General features: G+C 37.2%; 1 long non-coding RNA gene across 1 annotated transcript; it reads left to right on the forward strand.

Moving 5' to 3' along the window:
* Positions 1–6,789: 6,789 nt before the first annotated feature.
* On the forward strand, positions 6,790–8,178 carry LOC121051838. Its single transcript, XR_005807152.1, has 3 exons — positions 6,790–7,333; positions 7,616–7,775; positions 8,038–8,178. It is a non-coding gene; the product is annotated as an uncharacterized LOC121051838 (long non-coding RNA).
* Positions 8,179–18,712: the final 10,534 nt, after the last annotated feature.

Genomic DNA, 18,712 nt, shown 5'->3' on the forward strand with positions numbered 1-18,712 from the left:
GGAGTTATGTGGACCAGTTTGCTTTCGATGGATGTATCCATTTGAGAGGTACATGAAGATTTGCAAAGGATATGTTCGAAATAGAAATCGGCCAGAAGATTGCATTGCGGAGTGTTATATTGCTGAAGAGGCGGTTGAGTTTTTAGCAGAGCTTTTCATTGATGACAAGACTGTTGGGATTCCATCTGACCCTCACATAGAGGACAAGCCTACCTCAGGTGCTACAGTTATTAGTGTTTACGGTAAGTTATTTGACCAAGCTCATCTTTGCGCGCTTCAAAACACGGATGAATTCATAAGCTATTTTGTGTAAGTGCCATCCCTTTATCTAAGATTGTGATTTCTGTTAATATTTCATGTAATTTTGTACACTAATCTTCACTCAATGTATCACTGCTTTTTTGGTAATTGTAGTGAACACCTACAATACTTGAAGAGGGAGTTTCCAAGATTTAAAAAGAATAAAAAGTGGCTTACAGACAAGCAAAACAAGACATTTGCAGATTGGTTGAAGGAGAGGGCAAGTCTGAACAGTAACGACATTTATGGGAATATTTTTGGTTGATATTCCAGATACTTATTTTCTTTGTTCAATCGCAGGTTGCTGTTCAACTAAGTGAACCAGATTCTCACGTTCTCGAGATTGTCAGATGTCTTTCAGATAAATCGAGCAATGAAGTACCAACATTCAGTGGGTATAGAATTGCAGGAGTTCAGTATAACACAAAGAAGCGTGATGATCTTAGATCAACGCAAAACAGTGGTGTATACTTACTTGCTAAGACACCGCAAGTAGCTACTGCTAGGGATAAAATGCTAATTATTGATGACATGAGCTTCTATGGGGTGATTACTGAAATATGGGAGCTCGATTATGAAAAGTTTAGGATCCCTATCTTTAAGTGTGATTGGGTAGAGAATAGAAGGGGTGTGAAGGTAGATGATCTGGGGTTCACATTGCTGAATTTGAATAAGAAAGGTCATTTAAATGATACTTTTGTGTTGGGAAACTGTGTTCAGCAAATCTGTTATGTTCAAGACCCTGTAGATCCAATGTGGTCAGTAGTTCTAAGAATTTCTAGTAGGGATTACAGTGATTTTGAGGTTGAAGATGAGCTTGGGGACACTATTATTGCTCACCATCCCATCACCACCATGATGCCATCTATTGAATTACCTGGTAACTTAGCAAATGAGGAAGAAGTGGGTTACATGCGGGAAGGAGAGGAGGATATAGTTGTTGATGGATAATATAGGCAGTTTAATTTCTATTATGATAATTTGTTATCCCACTTCAATTCCTTGTGGTTTGTTATGTATCGGTTGATCAACACCTTTCATTTTTGCTTTTGCCATGTAATTTGGTACAAACCAGATATGTTGTTGTCAACTTGTTGAATGAAATTGATTGAAGCTTTCTACATGTCATGTGATTACTAAATGACATGGTTTTTGGTTTCTTTCTGTATTTAGTCTAGACTTTATTGTGTGGGCGCATTGTAATGTTCTTTACATGATTACTGAAACAGATGTGTTTATTCTTTAGTACAAGTGGCTAATTAATGTCTATCAAGTCTCTTTTGTAGATAATGGGCCCAACAAAATCTGCCTCAATACCGAAGAAGTCAAAGGATAAGGGAGTGAAGCGGAAGAAAACTAAGTCATCAAAAAAGTCACATTCGACATCAACTGATGCATCCATTTCTGATAAAAATGGGAAATCTAATAGGAAGGATGAAGAGACTGGAGGTCTGAAGCTACTTAAGCGGCATTGTGTGACAATGTCACGTATTTCAAGGCGCAAGAGCTTAAGGCAGAAGAAAGTGGTTCTCTTCAACGTAAAAGGGACTCCATGCGGGAAGGTAGCAAAGGAAATGCAATCATATATTGGTGTCTTAGCTCGTAGAAAGATACCAATCATAAGGACTACTTGAAGAAATATCAAGAGCCAAATTGGAGGTGTCACAGCTGAGGAGAAAGAGAAAATCTGGTTACGTGTGCAGGTATACATTTGTCTATTCATGAAGTTATTAGTAGCAGATCATATTCCTGTAACTTTTACCTTCTAACATCAAAGTTTCTGCCGTATATTATGAATGATAATACAATTTGGCCCTTTTGTTTGTTTTCCTATCACTTACAAGAAATGTGTTTCTATACACAGGGAGCATTTGAGATTGGTCCTGAAAAAAGGAAACTCGTATTGGAATCAGCTGCATCAAAATGGAGGGAATTCAAGTCCCGGCTCACAAGGCATTACATTATGCCTTACTTGGATGACCTTGAATCCTTGAAGTTTCCTCCGGATGATTATAGATTCATCAATAAAGATCATTGGACCCAATTTGTGGCTGAACGGACAAACCCACAATTTATTGTAAGTTTCACATTAAGGTTGTTGTGTTAAGTTGTTATATTAAAGAGGTATATCAATTGAGTGCATATGTTTTTCAGGAAGTGCATAGGTTAGCACAAGCTAGGCATGCGAAGAATAAGTATCCCCACCGAATGTCCCGTAAGGGATATTCTGGGTTGGAGGAAGAGCTGGTAAGTTATGGGTAATTGTTAGGTAATTTGTTAACGTGGCTATTAATTTATCACCACAAATTTAGTAACCATCTATTTTTGGTAGTCTACAACAATGGAGGAGGAGGAAATTGATAGAGCGACACTATGGATCGCTGGACGACAGACCAAGCAGGGAACCTTCAAGGATGAAGGGACGAAGCAGTGCGCTGAAAAAATTGTGAGTATAATTTTGTGACGTTCAATGTCTACAGCTTACCTTTTAAAATTCTGTCTATGCTTATTTACTATTTTTGTAAATGTGACTAAAGGGACTTGAAGGAGAAGGTTGCTAGTGAAGAATTAAGCACTAGTGGAAGTAATGATGTGTTAACCTTGGCTTTGGGCACTCCTGAGCATGGTGGTAGAGTGCGAGGGGTGGGAGCTTATGTGAATCCCTCATCTTATTTTCACACCCCTAAACGTAGAAGGGAGAGCATCCAAGAGACTATTCGAATCAGTGTGCAAAAAATACTAGAACAAGAAAAAGATAAGATCATTGAAGAGGCCAAGCAACAGGAAATTAAAGAAGAGAGGCCATTTTGGGTTCATAAGCTTGCACAGCTGGAAGCAAAGGTAGAGGCAAGGGAGGTTGGTAAAGTAGCTAGTTCTCCAGCAGTGCTAGAGAAATACATTCTGCATGGATCTGGGCAAGGCAGTTGTTCACAAACTGCAGGTCCAACATGTGTTGAAGATCGATATGCTCAAGTGCAAGACGAGGTAGTGAATGTTGTGGATGGGAATGCAATTCAGAAAGCTTTTGTTGTAATTGAGGAGAAAGCAATGGAATGTAAAAACAAAGTTTCAAAGAGGAAGGAGTGTGATGGAAAATTTGTTTTCAACTCCAATAAAAAGGATGAGCTAAGCAAGTTGAGTGAGCATGAAAAGAAACAAGTGGCTGACCATAGAGTTGAGGGACAATTAGCTGGAGAGAAAGTGGTAGTAATTACTTAAAACATATATCTATATTATTGCAATGTAGTATAGTTTTTATTGATTATGGACTACACACACACACACACACACAGTATATAGAAATTTGTATTTGAAGATAAAATTCCAGCTTTTTTGTGTGTTTCAGGTACAAGGAGTTGAGACTAGTGCCAAGTTCGCATTAGGTTCAGTTGATCATATTGTAGCTCTTGGCACTGTGATGGAACACAATGACCCCTCCCAAGTTTGTCATGGTTATCCACTAGGGGATAATAATTTGCGTGTTTCAGTCTCTGTTGCAATTGAGGAGAACGCCTTAGTTCCGTTTCCTGTGGGTGATGAAATACGAATTGTTAGGCAGGCTATGGGGAGTTGGGTACCATGGCCGAAAGAGCTTGTCATAATGTCACCTATGAAGGTAAGTTCTCATAATAATTGTAATATATCCAGATCTTGATTTGTCCATATTCCTATTTGCTTAAGATTGCAGCCTATAAGATTAGAAAATAAAATCATCAATCTTGTATGTGTAGAAACCTGAGAGGAAGAGAAAAAAGAAAGTGGTACAGGAAGACGAACTCTCTGAGGATGAGTTTAGCCTATAATCATTGGCAGCTTCCTTACCAAATTCATTGAGCATGTTGTGCATGTGGGGTGAGGTCGGATTCAAAGATAGGAAGGCTATCACCATTCAAATTGAGGCCACTACTAGAATAATGCTAATAGACATCATGTCTTTAAAATCAGTTAGGATTTCAACTGATGTAAATTGTGTTTATAACATCGGTTCTAAAAAATCTGATTTCTATAAAATAATTAACATCGGTTCTTATGCTGAACTGATGTCTATACTTTTCAAACAAAATTTAAAAAAAACGCGGAAATGTACTAAGTCAAAAATTAAGGAAGCGGGAGCAAAATTTTAACTCCCTCCCAACACTTAAGTCTTTCCACGACTGATCGACTAGCTAGGTTTTCCTCTATTTTTCCCCACACCAACCCGCGATACAGAAACACCGCGACCGATCATCCTCTTTCACCCACACCGCGACCGATCGTCCTCTTTCCCTACACCGCGATCGTCCTCTTTCCCCCGTCCAGTAACCGACGACCTCTTTCGCCTTCTCTGGCTCCGATGGCTTGATTTCCTCCTCCTTGGCCGCCTCCTTCTCTCTCATCTCTCGTCTGAAATCCAGCGAATCTCCCAATTGCTGAGATCGAGAAGCCGAAGCCGGAGCTGCAGTGGCCGTCTGTCCTTTCTCTTTCCACGGGCCTCCCCTTCTCAGCCCCTCTCTTCGACCGTCGAGGTGGCGACGGCCATCGCTCTCATCGACGGTAATTTGCTTGAATCTATAGTTTTCTGGGTTTGTGATTTCGTAAATTTGATTCATGCTTGTGCTCTCTTTAATTCTGATTCAATTTTCGTTACCCATATAATGGTTGGAAATAAGATTAGACTTTTGTATTTTTCTGAATGTGATTTTAGGCACTTCTGAGGCAATCACGGCTATTAAGGAGCAAGAGAAGCAAATTAACGATTTTAGACAACATTGGTGGGATTATAAGACCTTCAAGGTACTTATCTAAGCTTCGACTAGTACTGAGTTGCTGGATTTTCAGTCCAGTGAACTTTAATAAGATATTTGGTGCTGTGTTTCAGATTGACGTTGTTATTGGGTCCACCGAGCTCCGGCAAGACGACGCTACTATTGGGAGTATTGGCTCTTGTCGGACGCCTTGGAACTGGTCTTCAGGTAGTGGTTTATCTTGCATACTCATGACCAAGGGATCTTACTGGTTGGCACTTCCGTTTTTAATTCATTGTATGAAAAAGTTTATGGGGAAGCTTGAATATGAAAGCTCCATCTTACTCAATCAAAGTTTAGTTTCTCTGCAAATGTACGGGGCAGGATCTTACTGATCTTTGTACCAATTTCTTTTCCTTCTATTGTTGTTTTGGTTGCCGAAAATGTTGAAATCAGATATTATGTCGAAAGAAAATTTATCAATTTTCAAGAAACTACTAATATCCTAACTTGGTTCTTTGGACAGCTCTGAGAGGATTGGATCTGTGGACTGGCTTTTTTCACCTTGAGGCAAATTAAAGCTCCCACTAATAACTTTGATCCTGTAAACAACATTGGGGAAGGCAGTTTTGGTTGTGTCGACAAGGTACTGTAGTTTTCATTTACCATCTCTGATTATAGGCCTTGATTTCATAATGATTGAAAATTGAATAACCTGTTTAATGCAGGGCATCTTATTGGATGGCATTACAATTGCAGTTATAAAGAGAAAATCATTTAATTAAACAGTAATTTTCGTTCTTTACTCAGAAATCAAGCAAATTAGAGAAAATGAGAAAGAGAGTGGTTTTGGTTTTTGATTGATTAGTCAAACACAAGCTTGGCACTCGGCCTTTGAAAACATAAATTTTGATATTGTCAGCTTTGTTGTTTCTAATTCAGCTAAGCAACTAGAAATGATTTGAATTAAGGTGTTTATATATGTATGGGGGATTTTGTGTTTGAGAATCCAGAGGATACTTTGCAGTCATGGCAAATTGATGGTTATAGTTTTAAATGTTCATGGGTGAATCAACTTTTCTATTTCAAAAGTTCAGATTAACTATTTTCGCTGTTTGTTAAGTTTCTTAAACAATATGGTTTTGATATGGACTGTATGGATAGTGGAGATTGGATATGAGCAAGCAGATTAAGATACAATTTGCAGGACACTATTTCACATTGCATTGTTTAAATAAACTCAACTATTCTTAACATGACAAATTTTTTTTGGCAAACTTCAGTAGTAGTTGTCTTAATAACCATGTGTTTATGGTTCATTTTACTGTGACTTTTCTAACCTCAATTTGACATTTCACAGGTCTATCCAAATTCATGGACTGCAATTTACGTACCTTTGGACAATGTGGGAACGTGGAATGTGAGATATGAGAATTGAGCCCGACAGTACTTAGGCAGTCCTGCAAATGTAACTTTTCTCAATCATTTACTTTTAATATTTCTGTTTAGGATGATCTTAGCATATCATGAAGACCAATGCTGTGATAAGGGTTCTCTCATGCAATGTAATTTGGAATCAAGGTAGTTACATCTGTCTCTTACATATATTTATAAATTGTTTGTTACTTAACTCTAGTGTTTTTATAAGCTCAGTGCAACTTCATTCTATTTTTATTCTTATTTTTTAAGCGTGTTATTGGGGCTGTACTGTAAGTCAAGAGCTTATCTGAGTACTTTACTGGTTAGTGCTGCTTCTTAAATCTCAACTATATGTAGGATAGCAGTGCATTTAATTTTAGGAAGTCCCAGCTATGATGCATTAGCCAAACATATTACTTCTATGCACATCAATATATTTATGGCTACTACATTTATGTTTTACCTCAAGGAAAATGTATTTAACATAGACAAGCATAGGCTTCAGAATGTTTTAAGTTTTGTTGACATGTTAAATGCGATTTTTTGTGCCTCCTTGATATGTTGATATGTATTACTGTGGATATTTACTGGGGATTTTTGGCAGGAAAATTATTGGCAGGATATTTGTCTACTTATTGGTGTACCATAGAGTCCTATCGATCTCTTTAAGGGTTTGCATGTGTTTACTTACACATGTTATTGATCTGACTATTGTGTACTGGCCGGCTGCAGGGTTGGAGAGGTGTGGAAAGAGTTGCAGGTTGAGATGGATAAACTATTTGAGACTAGAACTTAAGAGAGGTTGAAATCTGAGAACCACACACAATGAAAGGAAGACATTGAAGATCAGCAGCTCTCCACTTGTTAATAGTTTCCAAAGTTAGTGATAGGTAAACAATTTTACTAGTTTTTGTTCAAGTGTTTGAGACTGAGAGGAATTTATAGTACTTGCATTGATCTTTTCCCCTTTGACGTATATGTTATAATAATGTTATAACAATTCAGACTTTAAAAATAAAAAACAATTCCATTTAGCTTGGCTTGGATAGTACTGTACCTCATCTCAACGGAATTTATGCTTCTGAAGGATGGTTCATGAGGTTGATGGAGGGAAACAGGCAATTTGTCACTAGAGACCCAGAAAAGGCTCACTTATTTTATCTTCCTTACAGCATGCGCCAATTGGAGTTGAAGCTTTATGTACCTGGTTCACATCAAATTAAACCACTGGCAATATTCCTCAGAGACTATGTGAACATGATTGTTGGGAAGTATCCTTTCTGGAATCGCACACATGGGACAGATCATTTTCTTGTTGCTTGCCATGACTGGGTTGGTAATCTTTGATCCTTGTTATTTCCTTGTTACTGTCCCACGAAGAGTACCAAATTCCTGATGATCTGTTGTACTGTTTTGTATGTCTTTAAATATTATGTGTGGATTGTAGTAATTGATCTAGAAAGTTGAAATACAAAATTAGCATTTTTTTTTCCCATCTTTTATTGCATATGTTCCTTGAAATTCTCACTTTATAGTCTGATTGGAAATGTCTGTTTGTAATTTGAGAATGATTTTAAAATTAAATATCATTCAGCCTATAGCTGTTTCATATGAAGAGCAACATATACAAGTTCATGCAGCTGTTATACAGTTGTTTCATGGTTAGTGTCCCGAGTTCTTTGAACTGAAACATGGATGAATATTTTCTGGGATGACGGGGTTGGATGCCAAACTGAAATTTCTTACTACAGGTATGCTTTTAATGATAAATTTAAACCTAGTTTGTCTTTCTGCCTAAGTTTATGTAGAGTATGGTTTCCTGTTTCTTTTAAGTTTTGTTTTGGATTCTGATTTTGGGTCTTTTTGATGCAGCAAATATGATATAATTAAAGAGCATAAAGGTGAGGCTAGGGGCGATTAAGAAGAAGAGGAACGCTGTGCTGAAGTATCTGAAGAATAATGTTGCTGTTCTTCTCAAGCCTTCATATTAATGTATATGGAGGGTTAAGTTTCATGGCTCATTAGTTTTAATGTATATGATGTGTCAATTTTATCATTGTTTTGCTTGGCCTTAATAGAAATTAATACATTCCCTAATATTTAAAGTACATTTGAATTTCATGTTATTTGTGGATCAACTTTCTAGTACCAAATACAGCAAGAAAGGGATATGAAAAAAACATCAGTTACTTATGAAGAACTGATGTCAGAAAACACAAATTACATTAGTTTGAAAACAAAAACTGATGTCAGAAAAGAGAAAATACATCAGTTTGGAAACCAAAACCGATGTCAAGAATGAGAAAATACATCAGTTACCAAACAAAAACCGATGTCTAGCATTACTATGAACATCGATATATAAACAAAAATGATGTCTAGTATAAATATAGACATCAACATATAAACAAAAACCGATGTCTAGCATTACTATGGACATCGATATATAAACAAAACCGATGTCTAGATTACTATGGACATCGATATATAAACAAAAACCGATGTCTGATATAACAATAGACATCGATATATAAACAAAACCGATGTGTAAAATAAGTATGGACATCGATATATAAAGAAAAACCGATGTCTAGAATAACTATGGACATCGATATATAAACAAAACCGATGTCTAGCATAAATATGGACATCAGTTCAAACTATAATATAGAATATAGATTGAATGTCTAGTGAAATATTATGTACCAAACACACGAAAAGCTTATGAACCACAAGAAAAAATTTATGAGAACCGATGTCTAAAATATTATCAGACATCGTTTCTAAATCAGAAACGATGTTAAAATGGATAATTGTATTGTTAGACCTATATTTCATTAAGCATCTAATGCCAAAATATGAAGGTTTGGCAATAGCTAAACACACCAAAATGGTGATCACATTAATGTTTTTACATCGGTTCTGGACCTTAAACCGATGTCTCGTTGTAAAATAGACATCAGTTGTGAACCGATGTCTTAGTTTTGGCGATCTTTAACATCGCCCACTAAGACATTGGATTTTTTTTTTTAACATCAGTTGTGAACTGATGTCTATGAACTTTATCCTAGTAGTGGGCTGAAGTGTTTGGCCGTGCACGGAAAACATTTATACTACGGCAAGATGTGCACAGAATTGCAACCATGAACGAATTAACTGGGAACTGCATAGTGATATACCAGAGGTAAAATTTTTTTTTTTGATTTATTTCTTGTAAGTACCACGTGTTATCTCATTGGTGTATCAATGTGAATAATCTGTTGCTGAATTCAAATTGGTGTATATTCTTGTAATTAGGTACCTCTATGATGTCCTGAGTCAATATAAAATGTTGGATATGGTTGCTTTTGTTGACCCTGCGATGATTTGCAATTGGATGTGGGAAAGGTTAAGAAAGGTCCCAACATATAAAGGAGAGGCTGGTATCTGCAAAACCTGGACAGATTTTCATGCTGCCGTATAACTTAGAGTAAGTAATTTGATAACTGAATGCTAGCAACTGTTATATATGTAATAACTAGCTTGCTTGTAGTGATACATGTGGACTGATAATTAAAATCATATTGTATTGTTATATAGTAAACATTGGGTGCTGACTGTTGTGGATCTCGAACAAGAAATTGTATATTTTATGGATCCCATGAAGAGGCGGTTACCCACCGGAAAATAGGTTTCCATTGTTGATAGGTAAGTTACAGTCATACAAGTTTGAATAATGCAATGTTGAGTACAATGGCTATTTCTTGAAACCTGATAGTTTGTGCATCTATTATGTTTTAGTGCAAATATCTATGTATAATGGACACAAGGGTAGGAAAGGCCGAAGTTCACCTATATGGAAAAATTTGTCGGTATGTATGTTTTTCCTATAGAGGATTTTGGAAGCAAATTTGTATTAGGTTCCATGATGATTAATTTTGGATTCACTACTTTTAGGGTATTCCTCCTCAACCGAACAACAAGGAGTGCGGCTACTTTGTCATGCTATACATGAGAGACATCATTGAGGATAAAGACTTTTCATTTGTTAACAAGGTACCATAAAGATTGTTTATTCTATTTGTGTTCTAATGAGCTTTTTATGGTAATTTTGACATGGGTTACTTGAATTCTTTTCAGTGGGAGAGAAGAAGCAGCCTTGTTTATACCCAAGTGGATATCGATGAGATAAGGAATGAGTGGGCTAGGTTTGTGGTTAATAGATACGTGTAGGAGCCATCACTAGCTGATGTTTTTGGAAAGCATGATGAAATTTTGCTTGTGCTGATAGATATCACATGAAACAATTATCAGCTTTTGATTCATTCATGCATCGGTCTAGCTAGACTAGGAATGCTTTTTTTGTTTGTCTAGTAGTTTAATTATCTAGTTAGATGTTTGGTTGTACTTGACAAATGCAACTATATAGTTACACTAATTATATGGATCAATGTGACTTTATATGTACTGTTCATTTGGTAATATATGTATTGTTTTTGTGGTAAAATATATGCTGCATTGTTTCTAGAAAATTGTTCCAAGCTAGCTAGGTAATGAATGAACAAACAACAGTTCACAAGAAGTTGTGAGAAGCAAGCTCAGACAACACAACCTCAAATAATCACACAACTGGTTTATAATGTTCACACAACAGTTGATAAAAAGAATATGTTGTCTGAGAGAACCTCATACAATTTGTTAAGGCAATCCAAGTTGTCCAAGGTTAAGTTATACAACAGAAGACAAAACCATGTGTTGTATGATGATAAAAGAGTTCAAAATTGAGGCTTCTCCTACAACAGTCACTGGTTGGTACCCAATTTGATTACAATATTCACACAACGGATAACCAAATATAGTTGTTGTGTGAACTAAAAACCAACAACAAAAGAAAAAAAAATTCTGTTGTGTGAGATTCATAACACACAATAGAAATAAAATGATCACTGTTGTCTGAGTAATCAACAGACAAGGGAGATAATTTTACTTTAGTTGTGTGTTACTTACCTCAGACAACAAATATTAAATTATATCCGTTGTCTGTTATTAGTCTCAGACAACAAATAATCAGTTATATCCGTTGTCTGTTATTAGTTTCAGACAACAAAGAATGAGTTATATCTGTCGTGTGTTATGAATCTCAGACAACAAAGAATGAGTTATATCTATTGTGTGTTATGAATCTCAGACAACGGCAAATTTCCTTTTCTGTTGTCTGACTGTGCCGCAGCATCCCCGCGCATGCCATGCTAGGCACATGCCTGCGCAGAATTCACACAACGGAAACTAGTATTCTGTTGAGCAAAGTGCTATCACACAACGGTGAAATCACCGTTGTCTGATGTTTTAATCACACAACACTCACTTAGACCACGGTGAGCTTGGTCATCACACAACACAAATCCACCGTCGTCTGATGACCTTTTTGTAGTAGTGATTTATGAGATACAACTTTAGTTTTCACCACTCGTTTGTTAACAGTGAAGAAGAGGATAGTTAGAAATAGGTTACTAGTGTTTCCATTAGACCTTTATCTTATGCATTTTGATATCTGTAGTGTTCTTAAACTCTTGAAGCTTCTTAAGCTTGCACTTGAGAACTTCCATTTAAACTTTAAAACTAATCGAACAGTAATATTTGTATGATTGTGCTGTTGCTCAAAGAGCTTGTTTAGACTTGTGAAATGATGTATGAGAAAAAATTAGTTTCTTCTGCAGATCAGTTACATAGAAGACGGATAGAGGATAGTTACAAATAGGTGGCTAAAGTTTCAGCTTGGTTTGGAAAAAGACTAGGTTCAAGTAAGAGACTTGTACTCATCAGGTTCAGCTAGTTTCTTCTTGCATACTGATTATCAGGGGATGTGTTTGAACTCTAAATACAACTGCTGTATTTTTCTTTAAATTTTTAAAAATGAACAAAGAATTGGTTGGGTCAATTGCACTATTATCACAATAGATGAGGCAGTACTGTAATTTGTTCTTATGTTTAGTTAGGTTGCTTGCATTAGAAAAAGGTTTGCCACTTTTATCATCATATGATCTTGGGATTGACTGATTTGGCCTTTTAAGATTGAAAGAAAGCTAATAGAAAATGAAAGCTCTTATTGCTGAAGTAATTTCTACTTGGTCACAACTTGACATTAAGTTGTTGGCTGGTGCTCAAATTAGGAAATCATTTGTACCTTGACTAGAATTGATGAGGAAGTTAAGGAAAGTTAACCTTGTTTCACTGAAGTAAACAAATATTAGCTTAATTATATGCCATCATTATAGGAAAAAAACTACTAATGCACTACCACTTTTATTTAATCATTAGGAGATTTAAGTGTCAGTCAATGAGGTAGTGTCATTGTGTTTATTTTAGTAGTCAGTGCATGCAGTTGTAAAACAATTTCTTTAGTTATAAAAGTCGGTTCTGTACACAAACATAATATTGACTCTGAAATTTTGGAGCCTTCTCTAAATGCTGAATATGTCGATGAGTTTGTTTTTTGGTACCTTTGATGGTTTTGTGATTATGTTATATTACATGGGTTATGCTGCCTTTATACTTTGCTCTAATCTAATTGGTGTTTTTAGATGATTTGTTTAGTTGTGCAAGCAAATTGTTTGTTTTTTTAATGACTTGACCAAACTTTAATTTTCTAGCAGTTTGTACATGGAAAAGAAAATCTGCATCCAACTTCTTTCCCTGCCAAGAACAAATCCGAGGTTAGCAGTAGGATAAGCGTTTTAAAGGAAAAACACATTATGTGCCTTCGTTAAAGTGATTGACGGAGAGGGAATGAAGCAATTACCAATTAACATCAATCAGCATGAATTACGGACCAATCAGTAGTTATTGTCATCATTGTAATTGTTCTTTCCATTGTAATTCTCTCCCTATATAAAGGGGTTATGAAATGAAATGAGTAGACAATTCCAATCCATTTTTACTTTTACACGTTATCAGCACGCTCAGAGCCAATAGCCAAAGAAAAAAAGACCTCAATTCTCTAGTTTCTTTCTTCTTCCCGAAAGAAAAAATCAAAACCCTAGAATAAAAAAAAAACATTTTCTTCTTTTCTGGCGCAGACCATCTGACCGAGTGGCCTCCGGCCCAACCCACCCCCGGCACCCCCACCCAGCCTCTCACAACCGACGGCGACCACAGCCCCTCCAGATCCTTCACCAGCCCAGAGCAATTTGCTCTCTGCACCCACTGGCTTCCCGGGTCCTCGCCCAGCGCCTTCGATCGAACCTCCAGCCCGCACATCAACCCCGCCTGCACCGATCGCAGCAGCAACCCTCCGCAGCAGCACCGATCCTTGCAGCATCGTCCTCTTCAGTCGCCGGATTCCCAGCCACTGGAAAGCCGATCTTGACCTCGACCCAACTTCTCAGACCGAATTCCTCTTCGGATTCCGACGTCACTGCACTCATTTGCACCGGCAACTCTGCTCCAGAAGACCGACGCAGCCGGACGACCCTATTCGAGTCCATCTCCAATTGGGCTGTTGACCCAAAATCAGAAAAAAAAAAAAAAAAAAAAAAAAAAGGGGCCTTGAGCCCAAACAAAAAAAAAACAAAAGAGTCCAAAGAAAAGGACTCGGCCCAACAAAAAAAAAAGTGACCTGGGCCCAAGTAAAGATCCGACCCAGAATTAAAAAAAAAAAAAAGAGGAAAAAGAAATAGGCATGCGGTCCAGAAAAAAAAAAAAAAGAAAAAGGGCCCTGAGGCCCACAGAAAAAAAAGGCCCAAAGAAAAGTCCAGGCCCAGAAAAAAAAAACAGAAAACAAAGAAAAGACAAAAACAAAAAAAAAACAATGCCCACTGCTGAAAAGAGAGAGGAAGCGGCCCAGTTTTTCTCAAACCCAAAAACATCGCTACACACGCCTGCATCAACACGCGCGTGTGCTAGAATTGTTTTATTTTCTCGAAATCAAGTATGTTTTCTTTATTTTTTATTATTATTTTAACAAAGCATGTGAATTTTATTTTATTTTGTTATTAAGCATGTTTAATTAGATAATTTTGATTGTTTTAAGCATGCCTTATTATTTATGTTTTATATCATTATATTTAAGCATGATTTATAATTATGTTTAAGCATGCTTTATATTTTATTGCTTATGTTTTTATTATGCAATTGTGAGCATGTTTTGTGAATTTTATTTACTCTTATATAATTATTCCTAAGCATGTCTTTATATTATGCTATTGTTTATATTTTATTTTACGCATGATATATTACTGCTATTATTATATGTAGCATATATTTTGTTGTATATTTGTGCAATTTGAGCATGTCATGTAGTTTATTTTTATATATGCTATGTTTTATTTATTATTAAATGTGTTATAGTTATTTTTGTAATACAACATATAAAATTCCATGTTGCCATGACAATAAAAATTCATGCGCATTATACACACACTTACTGTGATAAAGTATTTTCACCTAGCATCGAAAAAAAATGTGACCATTACGAATCTTGGTCTTGAAATCAAATTCATATGTTTGGAAAATAATTTACATGGATGTCTTTATGACTGCGTAATTTATATCTTCTCTCTTGTTTATGTAGATGGCTGATCCAACTCGACCTGAGTTTGACATTTTGGACTCAGAAGGACTTGAGTACCATCGTTGGGTTTCCGATATGGAAACTGCCTTTGTGGCAAAAGACTACACTGCCACCATAAAAATTCCCACTGACCCCAAAGACGATGGACCGTCTGATAAGGTGAAAGCAAATGCCTTAATGTTTTTAAGGCGACATATTGATCCTAGCCTACGCTGGGAATACCTTCAGTTGAAGACACCCAAAGAACTGTGGGATGCCCTTAAGGGACGTTTTGGGAACATTCATGACACCTTGCTCCCAGAACTGACCGTTCAGTGGAATGAAATCTGCTTGCTTGACTACAAAAGGGTCAATGACTTCAACAAGGACATGTTGCGCCTAAAGGCACGTCTAAATTTCTGTGGAAGGGAAATCACAGAAGATGATATGATCTACAAGACTCTTACCACCTTTCCTAATTCAGCTTTTATACTAGCGAACCAGTATCAGTTGGATTATGACAACAAAAGAATCACAACCTTCAATAAGTTGATAAGCCTACTGCAAGTGGTGAGAGACATAATGAGATTCTCTTGAATAACAATGCCAGGCCCACTGGGACAAAGAAAATTCCCGAGGCTAATTATAACAAAATGAAAGGTGGAAATAACTCCAAGGCAAAGGGGTTTAGACGTGCTGATCCCTATCCACGTGGCAACAATGCACCACGTGGAAAGGGACATGGGGATCATGGAAACAAGATGCAAAAGGAAAGAGTTGACAATGAACCATGCTATAGGTGTGGATTCATTGGGCATTGGTACAAGACTGCCAAGAAAACAACAGAGTAGCAGCCAATTACAAGAGGTATAGAGAGTCTAAAGAACAAGAGGCTCACTATATGGAAGAAGGAGGTCATGACCTAGACGTCAACCTTACAGTTGCAGACTTCAATGGCAAAGAGGAACTTGCTAAGTCAATGGATGCTCTCAATCTTGACTGATCTGCTTTATTCATTTTATTTTCCAAAGATAGTTGTGAAGGCATAATGCCTCATTTTTAATTAGACTATTGTTTGGTCTTAAAGTTTATTTTCAATCATGGATTGATGAATAAGATTTCTGAACAAGACCTAGATTTGCTTATCGTTGGCTTATTAATAAATTTTGAATTTTATTCTGAAGCACTGAATTTATTCAAATTTATTTAATACACATATTTACATGGTTCGAAATTGCAATATAAAGATGTAAAGCAATACATCTAGAGAAAAAATTATTATTAGAATGAAAAGATTATCATTCTACTAAATAAGAATTACTCTAAAGAATCTGAGATATATTTAAAGTCAAAGACGCTCTGTATGCACCAAGAGCTAATCGAACCTTGTTAATGTTTCAAAGCAATTTGTGCCAACGGTTATCATGTAAAAAGACACCGTGAGAATGGAAATGAATACCTTGATATTACATCTAATGACTGTGGAAGGAAACACATCTTAGAGAAACTTATGAGTCAATCTAGTGGACTGTACCTCACTACGATTCGGATCATTGAATCATATGTTGTCACCAACAATGAAATGTGGGACACTGACTCATACAGGCTTTTGGATGACAGCCTATGGCACTGAGGTCGTGACATGATGATCCATATTTTTCAAGAACTCACATAGACATCCCTTCTTTCGAGTGAAAAATGGGAGAAAAATCCGCCACACTGCAAGGTGTCGGTTCTAGGATTACTCAAATGCAATTATTGCTTTCTGAAGTACCAGAAGCACTACCTCCATTCCATTATGCCTCATTGACTATTTCAAAGGCACATCACTTGTTTTGCAAAGCCTGCTCTTTAGCAAAAACAGGATCGAGACCTTCCTATGCTAAAGATACAAAACAAAACATTCCATTCTTACAAAGGATACAAAGAGATGTCTGTGGACCTATCCATCCAGAATGCAGACCATTCAAGTATTTTATGGTTCTGGTGGATGCTTCGACAATCTGGTCACATGTTGTTTTATTGTCCACAAGAAATGCTGCAATACTCCTAGCACAGATTATACGTTTAAGGGCTCACCACCCTGATCACCCTATCAAGTCTATAAGGCTTGATAATGCTGGAAAGTTTACATCAAAAGCATTTGATGATTATTGCATAACTATTTGGATCGATGTAGAGCATCCTATACCCCATGTGCATTCACAAAATGGTCTCGCAGAAGCCATCATCAAAAGGCTACAGATGGTGGCTAGGGCATTGGTTATGCGCACCAACTTGCCTATATCTGCATGGGGTTATGCAATATTGCATGCAGCTTTACTTATTCGTTTTCAGACCCACTGCTAGCCAACCATTTTCTGCGTACCAGTTGGTAACTGGCTATGGGCCTGACATTTCACACTTACGCATATCTGGTTGCGCAGTATATGTGCCTATTGCGCCCCCACAGCGCACTAAAAAGGGTACTCAGAGACAATTAAGTATTTATGTTGGATACGAATCCCCAACAATTATCCGCTATTTGGAACCCTTGACAGGCGATCTCTCTACCGCTAGATTTGCGGATTGTCACTTTGATGAGACAGTCTTCCCGTCGTTAGGGGGAGATAGGAAAAAGGATTTTCCAAGGGAACGACATGAATTGTCGTGGTTTGTCCCCACTTTGTCTCATTTTGATCCCCACACTTCACAATGTGAAAGTGAAGTGAAAAGAATAATCGATCTTCAGAACGTAGCAGATTCGATGACTGATATGTTTACTAATATCGTGAAAGTGACGAGATCACATATAGCTGCAAATGTGCCTGCAAGGTTAGAAGTCCCCAACAAGGGGCATGGTGCAGCAGATAGAGACACTGCAACCGCACTTAGTGGAGGTGTGGTTGAGGCCGTGGCTCCTCAAAGGAAGAGGGGGAGGCCACTAGGTTCGATTGACACTCACCCAAGGAAGAAGAGGGCGAGTAAGGCACAAACCAATCATCAATGTATAGAATCCCTCTCATGAGATTATCTTTGATTATAGTTATGTCCATGAATCAATACTGGAGGGCGCTCCAATGTTTGAAATGATTCCAGAGAACAAAAAAATCTCAAAGGATTACGAGAGTGCGTATGAGTTGATAGAAAGATCTTCCATACACATTGATGATATATACTGTTGCTCAAGGAATCATAAAGCACGATGATATCGAACCACGCTCTGTTGCAGAATGTCAACAAAAAGCAGATTAGGCTAAATGGAATGAATCAATCCAGGTAGAATTAGATTCTCTGACAAAGAGATAGGTATTTGGTCCGGTAGTGATAACCCCACCAAGTGTAAAGCCTGTAGGACATAAATGGACCTAAGGTACAAGGCTTGCCTTGTGGCGCAAGGTTTCTCACAACGCCTTGGAATTGACTACGAGGAGAAATTCTCTCCCAAAATGGACGTTATAACGTTCCGCTACTTGGTTAGCCTAGTAGTTTCTGAAGGACTGGAAATGCAGCTCATGGATATGGTGACTGCATATCTCTATGGGGATCTAGATTCAGAGATATATATGAAAGTGCCTGATGGCCTTACATTACCCAAGTCAAGTGACTCTAAACCATGGAGTTCATTTGCAATTAGGTTGAAACGCTCACTTTACGGATTGAAACAATCCGGGCGATGTGGTATACCCGTCTAAGTGACTACTTGATTGGGAAGGGATATAAGAATGATGAACTATGCCCCTGCGTATTCATAAAGAAAACA

The sequence above is a fragment of the Rosa chinensis genome, chromosome 2 (assembly GCF_002994745.2).
Source record: "Rosa chinensis cultivar Old Blush chromosome 2, RchiOBHm-V2, whole genome shotgun sequence".
Lineage (NCBI taxonomy): Eukaryota > Viridiplantae > Streptophyta > Magnoliopsida > Rosales > Rosaceae > Rosa > Rosa chinensis.